The sequence below is a fragment of the Urocitellus parryii genome, chromosome X (assembly GCF_045843805.1).
Source record: "Urocitellus parryii isolate mUroPar1 chromosome X, mUroPar1.hap1, whole genome shotgun sequence".
In the NCBI taxonomy this organism is placed as follows: domain Eukaryota; kingdom Metazoa; phylum Chordata; class Mammalia; order Rodentia; family Sciuridae; genus Urocitellus; species Urocitellus parryii.
Window position 1 is genome coordinate 32,499,797 of NC_135547.1, and position 14,311 is coordinate 32,514,107.

The window sequence follows — 14,311 nt, forward strand, 5'->3', positions numbered from 1 at the left end:
TTGGTCTGAGGCATCCTATTATTGCCCGAGTTGACTTTCTTTTATTAAGTATCTTTTTTTGGCAAGACTCAAGTAATCAGAATGTAGAACATTAAACAGTTTGGATGAGTGAATATTTATAAATTTTATTCAAGGAAGAAAATGCTTGACCATGTTTAACCTCATTGGTGATAATTATTGCTGGTTGTCTTCAAGGAAGTTTGTGGAATATGTTAATTGAGTCTTCATCTCCACAGAACTGCCAGGCATAACTACCTTATAAGAAATGTTACATTTCTTTCTTTTTTCTATTTAAGATGAGCTCTTGCTGTGTTGCCTAGCTGGTCTCAAACTCCTGGGCTCAAATAATCCTTTTGTCTCAGCTCAAGTAGCTGGGATTAGAGGAGCATACCCCCATGCCCAGCTTAAAATCACTGTTTCTGAGGTCAGTTTCCCTGGTGCTCAAGAAGATCTTATCTTGTGGACTGGGGTTGTGGCTCAGTGGTAGAGTGCTTGCCTAGTATGTGTGAGGTACTGGGTTCGATTCTCAGTACCACATATAAATAAATAAAACAAAGGTTCATCCACAACTAAAAAAATCAAAATAAGTTTTAAAAAAAGAAGATCCCTCTTGCCTCCTGAGAAGGGACTGTGTAAAATGACCTTGGAGATTTTTTCTTGACCTAGGATACTAAAGGAAAAAATGTTTTTGTAGAAGATTATTTGATAATTATGTAGGAACATATTGTGATATTTCCTACTTTATGTGCAAATTATCAGATGCAATCTGAAACAAAAATTTAGGGACATTCCAAAACAACTAGAGAGCCATCATATTGCTTCACTAGTGGATAATTAGCAACCCAGATAACAACACCTCCACTTGAGTTAAATATGATTAAGGAAACAATTTTCCCATCAGTGGTACTTTTCAATGTTGGGAGAACCTGGTATAAATGTGAAAGATCCCCTTGGACAAGACTTTTCTTAAGTGAGATCAGCTGGTTCAGTGATTTCAGTTGTCTGCTTAAAGTCAGAGTGGATATAGCCATTTACACATAGCTAACACCTGCCTAAAAATGGAGACTGCACAGGGCAGACTAATGATCCCAAAACAGCCTAATGTAGGTACTCCTGATCAGGTGGCTCTATTCAAAGCAGCAAAGGTTCTTTCTATCCTGTGGTCTTCCCATCTATGTTTGCAGAGTCCTCTCCAATCACTTAGCAGAAGAACAATTGAGTAGTAGTGAAGGTGTGAGGGATGTAACGGTCAGTCAGAAAGAGGCATACATCACTTCTACCCACATCCCACTGGCCAACAGTCAGTTCTGAGGCTATATATATACACAAAGGGAACTGGAAAATATCGGCTGTGTGCCCAGAAATGAAAGGAAATAGTATTGTTAATCTGCTAGCAGTTTGCCACAAGAAATAATACAAATCTACACAGTTCTGCTTGACAACCTACCCTTTCTGCATTCTGCATATGTTATTTAGAAACAATTAATTTCACACTTTACTATAAGAGTTATTATTAAACAATTCTAACAGCTGGGAAATCATTACACATTTTCTTTCATGGTGAATTAACTATTTTTCTTTATGAAAGAATACCTGCCAGTCATTGGTTGGCTTTATAAGCATTTCTTACATTTGCCCTTCTTAAATTCTTGGTCTACTTGAAAAAGGAATTATAGAATCCATGAAATCCCCAAAGCTTCTTAATTTTCCTTTTTGGTCAAGGTAGCTAGGGTGTGAAAGTTAAAGAATTTATTTGGCTTTTTCTATAATTTTTAGAAAACTCACCTGATGTTGTGATTTGTATGTGAGCCACCACAAAGTGCCTATGTTAATGCAGGAATGTTCAGAGGTGAAATGGTCAGACTGAGAGCTGTCCATACTAATTTGAATGGATTAAGTAAGCAGTAACTATAGACAGGTGGGGCATGGCTATAGGAAGTAGGTGATTGGGGGTGTGCCCTTGGAGATTATGTATTCTCTCTCTGCTTCCTGGCTCCTGTGAGCTGAGCAGCTTTCCTCTGTGATACTCTTCTGCCATGATGTTCTGCCTCACCTCTGACCCAGAGCAACAGATGTGGCTGACCATCAGTGAACCTCTGAAACTATGAGCCAAAGTAAACTTTCCCTCATCTCAATTGTTTTTGTAAGGTATTTTGGGCACAGCAATGAAAAGCTGACCAACACACCTGATCATCAGCATTTGCCCTAAAAAGTGAAGTTGACTTGAAATGTTTTCCTTCATAATATTACTTTAGGGTCTTTAAAACTATATTTGTTTATTAGTACATAAAATTTCTTTGGAGGTTTCTAAAATTATTCCATCATATTTGCCCATCATAGAATATTCCAAAGGGAAATTAAGTATAGTATTTTATTTAATTGGTTCCATCATGCGATACTTTTTTTTCCATTTGTAGAGTCTTTGTGTGTTTTCCTTCCAAGAACAGTAACAGCAAGTTGGCCCTGGCTCTAATTTTATTATTGGCTACTGTGCCTTCCCTTGTATTTTTCATTTTTAAGCCACTCACCCTCAGGTCTAGTCCTTTGCTCATCAAGTAACTTTCTGGGCAGGCAGTAAATTCAATGCAAGTTCTCAAAGGTTAAGACATTTTTGTTTTAAATTGATCAAATAACAGTGTTTAAAAACTTCTGGAAATTATAAAAATGCAAAGTGTAGAAAAGAAAATTGTATATTCATATATCAGAAGTACTTTCTGGTCACCCATCTCCCCTTGTATCATAAAACTATTGCTAAATATAGATATATTGGTTTTTATACAAATATTACTTAAATTCAGTATGATTTTTTATTTGTTATTTCTAGATAAACATGTGAGTAGAGTGTATTTTGACATATTATACATACATAAGTGTAACTTATTCTAGTTGGGATCCCATTCTTTTTTGTGGGGGTACCAGGGATTGAACTCACAGCCCTCAACCACTGAGCTACATCCCCAGTCCTATTTTATATTTTATTTACAGACAGGGTCTCACTGAATTTCTTAGAGCCTTGCTTTTGCTGAGGATGGCTTTGAACTTGCCATCCTCCTGTCTCAGCCTCCCAAACTGCTGGGATTACAGGCATGTGCCAGCTTGCCCAGCACAGGATCTCATTCTTGTGGTTGTACATGATGTGGAGTTTCACTGGTAGTGTAAAAATTCAGTATAATTTTGTATACACTATATGAATTATTTCTGATATATCAATATAATTTTCTGACACAGAATACATCAATGTAATTTTTAGGGTAAGATTTTCTAACCCATATTAAGTGAAGTTTATTAGCCAGTGTGTTGGGTCTTTATAGTTTAAAAATATTAAACATAAATGTGGTTAAATATGAAGTCTGAATAATTAAGCAATAGTGATGCTAGGCAAAACATCTCTTCAGTGAACCTAAGTCATACAATTCAGATCTTATAGTGAGCAGATATTTCATTTCTATTAAAATTTAGGCTTCCTTATTATCTTCACTAATTATATATTATGAAATGTCAAATACTTCTTTATCTTGCATTTGTTATTTGACAATGTGACTAAGATAAAGAGTAAATGAAAAATGTGAGACCAAATGCTATATTTCCATTGAAAGAAAAAAGGGAGGAATTATTACAATAAGCCTTGACAAACGTTTTCTGTATAGAACTAATAAGTATTTTAATACTTGTGGCCATTTGTTCTCTATTACAACTACTCATCTCTGCTGTTGTATTGGAAAAGCAGACACATATACTTTACAAATGAGTATGAATGTTTTCCAATAAAACTTTAAAGACACTGAAATTTAAAAGTCATGTAATTTTCATGTATTACAAACTATTCATTTGACTTATTATAATTAGGAATACATATTAATATTACAAATTAATGGGTTTCAGTGTGTCATTTCCATACAGGTATATATTGTGCTTTGATCATATCCACCCTTATTCCCTGCCACCGTTTTTCACACCTGTCATTCCCTTTCCTAAGAGTCTCTCTTCTAAAATGACTGATTTTTTTTCCAACCATTTAAAAATGTGACATCCATTCATAGCCCATGAATAGGTCACAGGCCAGATTTGGTACACAGGCTGTAGTTTTCTGGTTCTTGTCTTATAAGAGTATGTTTTATTACCATTAATTGACTCTTAAAAACAATATTTATTTAAATCGTTTTTTATATCAGTCAATGAAACGTCCTAGGGCTGCAAAGATTAATACAGCAATCCCAGCCCTCCTGAACTTAATCTAGCTCAATCTAATTGGGCAATAGGTACATACAATATAGTGTGTTTGAGGTTACGAAGGGTGTGAACAGGCAACATTTGAGCAGTCATAAGAATGGGTATAAAGTGAATGAGTGGAAGGCTATAAAGAAATAAAGGCCTGCCTTAATATACTTCTATGGCCACAAAATTGAAAATAAAAGATTACACATAGGGAGTACAGCCCAATCCTTTAAATCCTGGTTTCTATCCCCTGTGATACAACTTCATCTTGCAAATCTCTCATTAATTACTCTAAATACCAACTTACTGGTTCTGTGCCAAGTAGGGTCACCTACAACTTGTCCTTTAAAATACCTTACAACCTAGGGGCTGGGGTAGTGGTTCAGTGGTAGAGCACTTGCCTAGCAAGTGTGAGGCACTGGGTTGGATCCTCAGCAACACATAAAAATAAATAAATAAAATAAAGGTATTGTGTCCATCTATAACTAAATTAAAAAAATACTTTATAACCTAGCAGAGATAAGATAATATTTTACAAAGCTTCCTTAAAGTATCCATGTATCAATATGTATTTTACTACAAGGAATAGAAAACACCAACTCTAACAAAAAGGAAATGTGGGGCTGAGGTTGTGGCTCAGTGGTAGAGTACTTGCCTAGCATGCATGAGGCACTGGGTTTGATCCTTAGCACCACCTAAATGTAAAATAAAGATATTCTGTCCACCTAAAACTTAAAAAAAATAAATATTAAATAATAATAATTATTATTTTATTATTATTATTATTATTATTATTTTTAAAAGGAAATGTGTTTTCTCATGAAACTGCAAAACCCTCTTGGAGGTAAAGGGTGCCCCAGGCATGATATAATTACCTCACTGTCATCAAACAGCTAGGCTTTTTTTCTGTCTCCACATTCCATTTTGTCATTAACATCCCTAGTTCACACCCAGAGAGAGAAAGAGAAAACCTCTCACCCAACCATGGAATTTAAGTACTTATTTTCACTCTGAGGAAGTCAACTTAGGACATCTGACTGCCCCTAAACCAGTTGCTAGGGGAGTAACATGCATAAATTGGTTTAGACTAATTATCTTATATGAAATTAAGGTTGTGGAATCAACCACAATACCCTTCTCACTCAGGAATAACAAAAGAGAAACAAAGAACAAAAAATGAGTAATTGGATTTACATGGTTCAGCTTGTTCATAATCTCCTTGGACTTTTTCTACATGAGTGTTTTTCAAAGTCTGGGTCATAACTTCTAGTACAGAGGTTCTCATACTGTGGTTCAGATACCCTTTCAGGGGGTTCATGAGTTCAAAAATACTTTCATCATAATACTGACTTTTCATGCCCTCGGAGAGTATAGTTGAGTTTTCCAGAGGCTAAAGGATGCACAGTGATTTTATGGGTCAGTCAAGTAATGAAATATGAGTTTGTGCAATTTTGTGTTTTAGAATATTCTCAAATTTCATTTGAGGCAGTAAATATCAATAAAAATAACCCACATGAACAAAGTCTCATTGGTGATTTTGAAATATGTTGAGTGTAAATGAATCCTGAGACCAAAAATTTGAGAATAGCTGGTCTTATTTATAAAGTCAATTTTAGTGGATTATAAATACTATATTATGCAAGAATTGACTAAAAATGGAGTATAATATACATCATAATTTTAAGCATTTTGTGATTCTTCTTTTGATTATATAAATGCATGAATGTTTATATATACATATATACACTCATGCATATATATCTATACTTACACATGCATATATACATATCCATACACATGTATATGATCAAGAAAATCTTCACAAAAAACAATACTTACACATATAGGTATACACATGAACAAACACTACATACATACTTTGTTACAATATTAACAAAATGTGTTTTTTCAAAATTTTTTTGTAGTTGTGGATGGACAGAATGCCTTTATTTTATATATTTATTTTTATATGGTGCCGAGAATCGAACCCAGTGCTTCACACAGGCTAGGCAAGTGCTCTGCCACTGAGTTACAACCCCAGCCCAACAAAATATGTTTTAATGTGACAAAATGACCAGAGATGGAGCCTGAGCATTTTAATTTTAAACTCACTTCTACAAGGAAGCCCACAACTGAGAGCTATTTGTAAGGAATAAAGACTTTATTTTATGTTTCATTTGTAATATTAAAACTTTCAAATATACTGTCAGGTAAGGGAATAGTATAATAAAACCTTCATACCCATTGTTTACATACATAACAATTATAACTATTTTCATATTTGCATAATCTAATATTTTGGTAAAATATTTTGAAGTGAATAATGAACATTATGGCATTTCTTCCCTAAATACTTCAGGGTGTATATTTAAAACTAAATCAATTTTCCTTCTTAAAACCAATATTATTATTCTGCTTAACAAAATTCATAATTCCTTGCTCAGTACACATTTAAATGCCCACTAAGTATCTGTGGCCCAAAAGTGTAATTTTAGAATATTTGCCAGTAAGACAGTAAGAAAAGTAAGTGCCGTAATGTTAATTCTAGTTGTTTTTAATCACAAATTCTGCTGCTAATATTTATCTCTGATCTAATAAATACAATATAATTATTTTTAAAAAGTAAGATAGGTGCTATCTACATAGGATGTTGCAGATAGGTCTCAGAGCACCCTGGCCCTATGGCAGAGGAAGGGCTTTCCCTTGCCCAGCGTCTCAGAAGGACTAATGGTCACCATCACTGAAAAATTTTCCATCAAAACTTTTCATCAGAGATTCAGGAAAGTGATTTTGTTTTCAGAACTCTTAGAAATAGGGCTAGAAGCCTGAGAAGCAACCTAGGATAGCTATGGGTGCAAAAATTGAACAAAACAAACTTTCAATTTTATTTTATGGTAGGCTAAACTACTGTAACTACTTGTTATGGATTAGCTATGAAATGTTCCCCAAAAGCTAATGTGTGAAACAATACAAGAAAGTTTAGAGGTGAAATGATTGGTTACAGGAGTCTTAACCTAATCAGTGCATTAGTCACTTGATAGCCTGGTGTGGGGAGCTCTAACTCTCTCTGCTTACTAGAACCATGTTCTGAGATGCTTTCCTCCATGGCACTTTTCTGCCTTCCCCTGGGCCATGAGGAATGGAGTCATCCATCTATAGACTGAGACCTTTGAAGCCATGAACCCCAAATTAACTTTAAATTGTTCTTGTCAGCTATGGATTTCCACTTTTCCCAGCACCATTTGTTGAAGAGGCTATCTTTTCTCCAATGCATGTTTTTGGCACCTTTGTCTAAAATAATAATATTGTAATATTGGGGTTACTCTGTGTCCTCTATCCTGTATCATTGGTCTACCAATTGGTTTTGGTGCCAATACCATGCTGTTTTTGTTACTATTGCTCTGTAGTATAGTTTAAGGTCTGTATAGTGATGCCACCTGCTTCACTCTTCCTGCTAAAGATTGCTTTAGCTATTCTGGGTCTCTTATTTTTTCCAGATGAATTTCATGATTGCCTTTTCTATTTCTATGAGGAATACTATTGGGATTTTGATTGGAATTGCATTAAATCAGTATAGTGCTTTTGGTAGTATGCTCATTTGAAATTAAACCCCTATCTCTCACCATGCACAAAACTCAACTCAAAGGGGATTAAGGACCTGGGAATTAAACCAGAGACTCTGTCTAATAGAAGAAAAAGTAGGCCCTAAGCTTCGTCATGTGGGATTAGACCCCAATTTCCTTAGTAAGAATCCTATAAAGCAAGAATTAAAACCAAGAATCAATAAATGGGATGGATTCAAACTAAAAAGTTTCTTCTTAGCAAAAGAAACAATCTGTGAAGTGAATAGGGACCCTACATCTTTTGAGCAAATTTGTACCCATCACACATCAAATTGAACACTAATCTCTAGGGTATATAAAGAACTCAAAAAGCTAAACACCAAAAAAACAAACAGCCCAATGAATAAATGGGCCAAGGACCTGAACAGACACTTCTCAGAGAGGATATTCAATCAATCAACAAATATATGAAAAAATGTTCATCATCTCTAGCAATTTGAGAAATGCAAATCAAAACCACTCTAAGATATCATCTCACTCCAGTCAGAATGGCAGCTATTATGAAGACAAACAATAATAAGTGTTGACAAGGATGTGGGGGAAAAGGCACACTCATATACTGTTGGTGGGACTGCAAAGTGGTGCAGCCAATATGGAAAGCAATATGGAGACCACCATTTGACCCAGCTATCCCTTTCCTCAGTCTATAGTTAAAGGACTTAAAAACAGTATACTACAGGGACATAACCACATCAATGTTTATAGGAGCACAATTCACAATAGCTAAACTGTGGAGCCAACCTAGATGCCCTTCAGTGGATGAATGGATTTTAAAAAATGTTGCATATATGCACAATGGCATTTTACTCAGCAATAAAAGAGAATAAAATCATGGCATTTGCAGGTAAATGGATGGCGTTGGAGAAGATAATGCTAAGTGAAGTTAGCCAGTCCCCCCCCCAAAAAAAAAAAAAAACAAATGCTAAAAGTTTTCTCTGATATAAGGAGGCTGACTCATAGTGAGGTACAGAGGGGGAGCATGGGACAAACTCTAGATAGGGCAGAGGGGTGAGAGGGAAAGGGAGGGGACAGGGGGTTAGCAAGGATGGTGGAATGTGATGGACATCATTATCCAAAGTACATGTATGAAGACATAAATTGGTGTGAACATAATTTATATACAACCAGAGATATGAAAAAATGTGTTCTATATGTGTAAAAAGAATTGTAATGCGTTTGCTGTCATTTATTTTTTAAAAATCAATTTAAAAATTAACAATATAATAAATTGCTCTTGTCAGGTCTTTTCATCATAGCAGCAAAAAAGCTGAGTAAAACACTGCCAAAATGATAATGGCTCAAAATACCCAAAATGATAATGGCTCATAAATATGCAAAATGATAATAGCTAAAAAAATTTTAACTAATTATCTGCACAATGGACACGGTCTGAGGGTAGCTCTCCTCCAGAAAGACATTCAAGAACCAAGTCTTCCATCTATGGCTTCCCAAACAGCCATGATCATGTCCATTTTAGTAAGCAAGAACAGGGGAAGAGGGGATGATTGAATAGCAAGTCAGAGAATTTGTGGATTAGATCTTGATATGGTACACATAATTTCCCACACTGCTTTCAATAAAGCTAGTAAATATTGTCTAAGATTGGATTCCAAAAAAGGGAAAATTGTGGTAAAGCATTATGAGACTCTGCCATACTGAAAGACTTACCTCTTTGATTTAGGAGGCAAAATGTTTCCAAGGGAACTGGTAGAGTCTCCACAGGTTCAGTGAGTATAAAAGATTTCATGGGGCATGAGATCTTGAAATCAGAGGACAAGAACAGACTGCTTTTGCCTGTATCCATAAGGGACCTCCTATTCACATTCTGATTTCAGCCTGTCAGATCAGGGTAGCAGGTGCAAGAAACTCTCATGAAATTTTCTCTTACCACTTGATCCTGGATGAGTTCCTCAAGTATATGAGCACAGTGCAGGGTGCAGAAAAGTCAGAGAAGAGGCTCTGCACATTTGGTTTGAACTGTGAACCTGTCTGTACCAAGTAGAGAATCAAGAGCAAAATATGGGGAGAGACTTGTTACAACCTCTGATGCATGGTTAAGTTTTTGTAAGAGAAGAACTCAAAGCCTATACCTGTGGACCATGATCTTAAATAGGAGACTTTTGATTACTATTGCAGAGGAAATCCCCCCAAGATAGGCCAAGGGAACACAGTGTTCAAGAGATGCACCAGATAATTCACTTCTGTGAAATGCTAGGGTTCTGCAACACAATAGTATTTTAGTTTTTAAAAAATATTTTTATTTGTAGATGGACACCATACATTTATTTATTTAGTGCTGAGGATCAAACCCAGTGCCTCACATGTCATAGGCAAGATACTGCTGAGATACAACCCCAGCCCCAAAATTGTATTTTCTGACTGCTTTCTGTATCTCCCTGTTTTCTGAGAGTCTTCATATTTAAACTCAATGATTCATTTTTACTTAGTGGTATACAGGTCAATATTTTAACAACTTTCAGCAAATGAAGGGAAGTACCTCAATTTATAGTGTTTGTCAATTTCTGTGGAGTAAATATTTCCAACATAGCTGATTTTAAGTTGTCATGTCACATCTTTGGAAGTGGAATTGGCAAGAGATACAAACAATAATTTCTCATGAGCAGGTATAAGTTAGCTCTAGTATACAAATTCAACCAGAGAGCATCAAAAAGATGAATATTTTCTCAGAAACCCTGGAATACATTTCTCTGTGTATTTCCCACATCTGGAGGCTCCCCTTTTTTTCTCCTCTTTAATAGATTTCCCATTTTAATCTCCAATTAATCACTTACCTCTTCATATGGGTAAGTAGACCTAGTTCTTTTTCATGAGCATTACTGATAGAGATCTTAGTGGGGATACATGGAATGGTTGGGACTCTTTGGAAGGTGAAAGAATGTGCACACATCCTTCAGGAAGGCCCTACCAATTTTGCTTCCAAGACAAAAATTGTGTGTGGGCACAGTTTAAGAGGACAGTTTTCAATGAGCTCTCAGGGCACATAAATGGGTGGGAGAAATTATCCCTTTTTAGAGGGTAGGATATAAAGATTCAAGTAGCTTTTAGAAGTAGAGTTGTGGCAGGAAGAATTGCCTCATGAACACATTGTTCAGGGATCCCCCACATATTCTACTTTCCTCTTCACTGAGTGAACCAGACAGCAGACTTAATGACATAGATATCCTGACATGTGATATCCTGCACATATAACTCATGTTCTTGAATGTCTATGGCAGAGTGGCCATAGTAATATTTGGGCTCCCATTCATATGGAGTATCCCAGCCACAGCACTCAAATGACTGTATGGACACAAAGGGGCTATTCTGTGGTGGAAAAAAAATTCAAGAAGACACTGTTGGAAATTAAAAGGTCCCAACAGATTATGAAGTAGAGATCAAGGTAGAACAATGAGCCCATTTCATATGCCCAGCCTTTCTGGAAAATGCCTCTTTTGTTAGGGGACAGAGGGTGCACTCAGATCTCTTCTAGGTTCTTAACAATGGAAGGCAGAGGAAAAAATCAGCCCTAACGTGGCAGATGTTTTGATTACAGATACATAATTATACACAAGGATTGAGAAGAGTGAAATCTGGAGTATCTTTGAGAATAGCAGCAATACAAGTTGGGAAATCATTTCTAAGGTGTTTTAAACTAACACTGACCATTATCAGAACTAGGGATGCTCATGTAAAACGGGCAGTGCCCTGGAGGAGTCCACAATGCAAATAAGAGCGGATTAAAGGCTGCCTAGTGGAGGAAAGAGAAGAGCAACAGTGATACCAGTAGTCACAATAAGGGAATTCTTAATAGCAGATACAGCACAAAAGAGAGGTGCTCAAAAGAAAACTGGGATTTCCTTCACTTTGAAAGAGGGACAAAACTCTATAATACTGTCTGTTCTTACTATTGTTTTTAGGTGTATCCAAGGCAGTATATATGTAGTCCATAAGTCTATATAGAGTTGAAAAAACTATGAAATCTCATTTGTGTCCACTATTGCTTCCTGGTGAATTCAAGATATAATGCATGTGAACTCTAATCAAAGTAGAAAGGGGTCAAGAGAGTTACCTAAATCTGTCAAGGTAGCAACACATAACAGGGAGTTTGTCTACACTTCTGACCCCCCAGTGTTTAGGAAGTTCAGGGATGCAGCCAATTTGGGCCATGGTGAAAATGAAGTGAAAGATACATCTAGAGGATTAGACAGCCTGGAGCTGGACCATGTGGAGTGCAGGAGGCCAGGAGATCCCAAGAAAAGCTTAGCAGGGATACCTGGAAATGGAGAGAAGGATTTGGATCCTAGTATCTTTTGATTTGCTACCAAAAGGTAGCAATTCACATCCAGTCCACCTCTAGAAGCTGCCAGCCCTTCTGCCTTCCACTCTTTGGCCTGTGAAATAGATCTCAGGGAGGCCAGTGCCTGGGACTAATACTCTTGTGTGCAGGAATGAAAAAAATGTCAAATCTTAGTGGCTGGGGAGGCCTCAGGATGTCTGTATCCTTCGAGATTCTTGCCCATATTTTCTCCATTATTAAATATGTAAAAAGTATACACAAAGACTTTCCTTCTAATCTAGAGCTCAATGGAAGATAACTAGTGGATAAGTAGTTTGATTCCCTAGAAGCTAGCTGTCTTAACTGATCCCTTTTGTGTACTGCTACCACCCCTGGTCTAAGCAACTCTCACTGTCCTCCTCAAATTTCCAGCCACTTAGGCCAGAAAAACTGTTCAATATTCTGGCATTGCAAAACAGAATGCTGTGCTTCATGTGGCATCACCCTTCCAAGAGAATAAATAATGTTATGAGAATATTGTAATATAGATTCATTTTTGGTGAGAATAAAGAATTCATATCTTATAACAGTGAATAATCCTTTGTAGTAAGCTGGAATAAGCACCTAGCATGCATTACCAGTTTTGCTATTTTCTCAATGACAGCTGCATATTCAGTAGCCTTTTTAAAAATAAGGATCCACTGCTCCCTTGACCTTAAGTCTAGCCCCTGGGCCCACTAAGATGGGAGCTGCGTCCCCAAGAGGCCATCTACTCATCAGTTTTTCCTTAAGTCTCTATCTCACTTGTACTTCAGGTTAAATGTGAGTCTCATTTTCTTTCCATCTATTAGTTCCCCAGACCTGCACTGATCTCCTTTTATTAATCTGCTTCTCCTTCCCAGTAGCTTCCCTTAGGACCAAATGACAACAATAAATCCTAGGAAACGAAGCTTATCACTATTATAAATGACAGGGGACCACATGTGGTATGCCTTAAAGCATTTTTAAAAATTAATTTACTAGATTTATTTTCTTTGGTAGGCTTTTCTTTTTCTCTAGCACATGCAGTCACATGGTCCTGCAGGGTGTGGAATCCCTAAGCAGTATCTATCCATTCTGCGATCTTTTAATATCAGTGAATTGCAGTCCTTGGGCCCAGCTAACTGACTCACCTCTGGAAACCCTCAATTTTTGGAGCAAGATCAGAGGGAGCAAAATACAATTGTCTCAAAGGTAGCCTCTTTGGGTGTCAAATTGGACTGGAAGACACCAGGTGTCTCTAGGTGCCACATGCATGCTAATAGTCAAGGTCAAGACCTTGGTATCTCTTGTGAACTGAGAAAGAGCCTAGAGCCTCTTTGAGACTTTCATATTGTCTTCCTGCTTTTGTTCCCATTACTTAAATCTGTAGTAATTCCTCATTGAGAATAAGCAGATCAGACTCTTCTATGGTCAGATGCACGATAAATAACTGTGAAAGAGAGTTGTTATTTAGAAGGCAGCAAGACTTCCACACTGGTCTTTAAAAAGATTTTTCTTGTTTGGAGAGCAAACAATAATATGAGTGGCCCCTGACCACTAGACACTATATTCCTAAGAGCATGGTAGAGTTGCATATATGATTAGATCTTTCAGGAGGACCATTTCTTTCAGGAAGGACAGTCTAAGGCAGTGCTGTTGGGATGTGTCCAGATATTTGGGAACCCTTCCTTTTTGACAAATGAGAGCCACCTTTTTCCAGCAAAGACCCAGTAAAGTCTGGTAAGGGAGCAAGGTTTGATCCCCGATAGTTGTAGAATATATTAGTCCTCAAGGGGAAAATGTACCTGGGAAAAGAAAAAGGCAGATTAATCCCACATCATGCTAGTAGATCCCCTCTGACCTGTGCCTAAGTAAGGACAAACTAATGCTGGATTGGGAAGGAAAACCACAAACATGGAGATGGGACAGGCTGTCTGGGAAGGCTGTCTTCTCTCACCAAGCCAACAAGCTACATTTCTTTTTTGAAATCCCTTCCCTTTTAAAAAGCCTCCTTTGCTCAATTTCTCACTGTGGTGTTATGACTCAATGAACTCATCCTTACCCTATGTTTCCTTTTATGACAACATAGTCTCTTTTTATTGCACCACTATATGCTAGACACCACAATACCCCTGTCCTCTGTACACTGGACTCAGAACTTATTTGCCATGTTTTC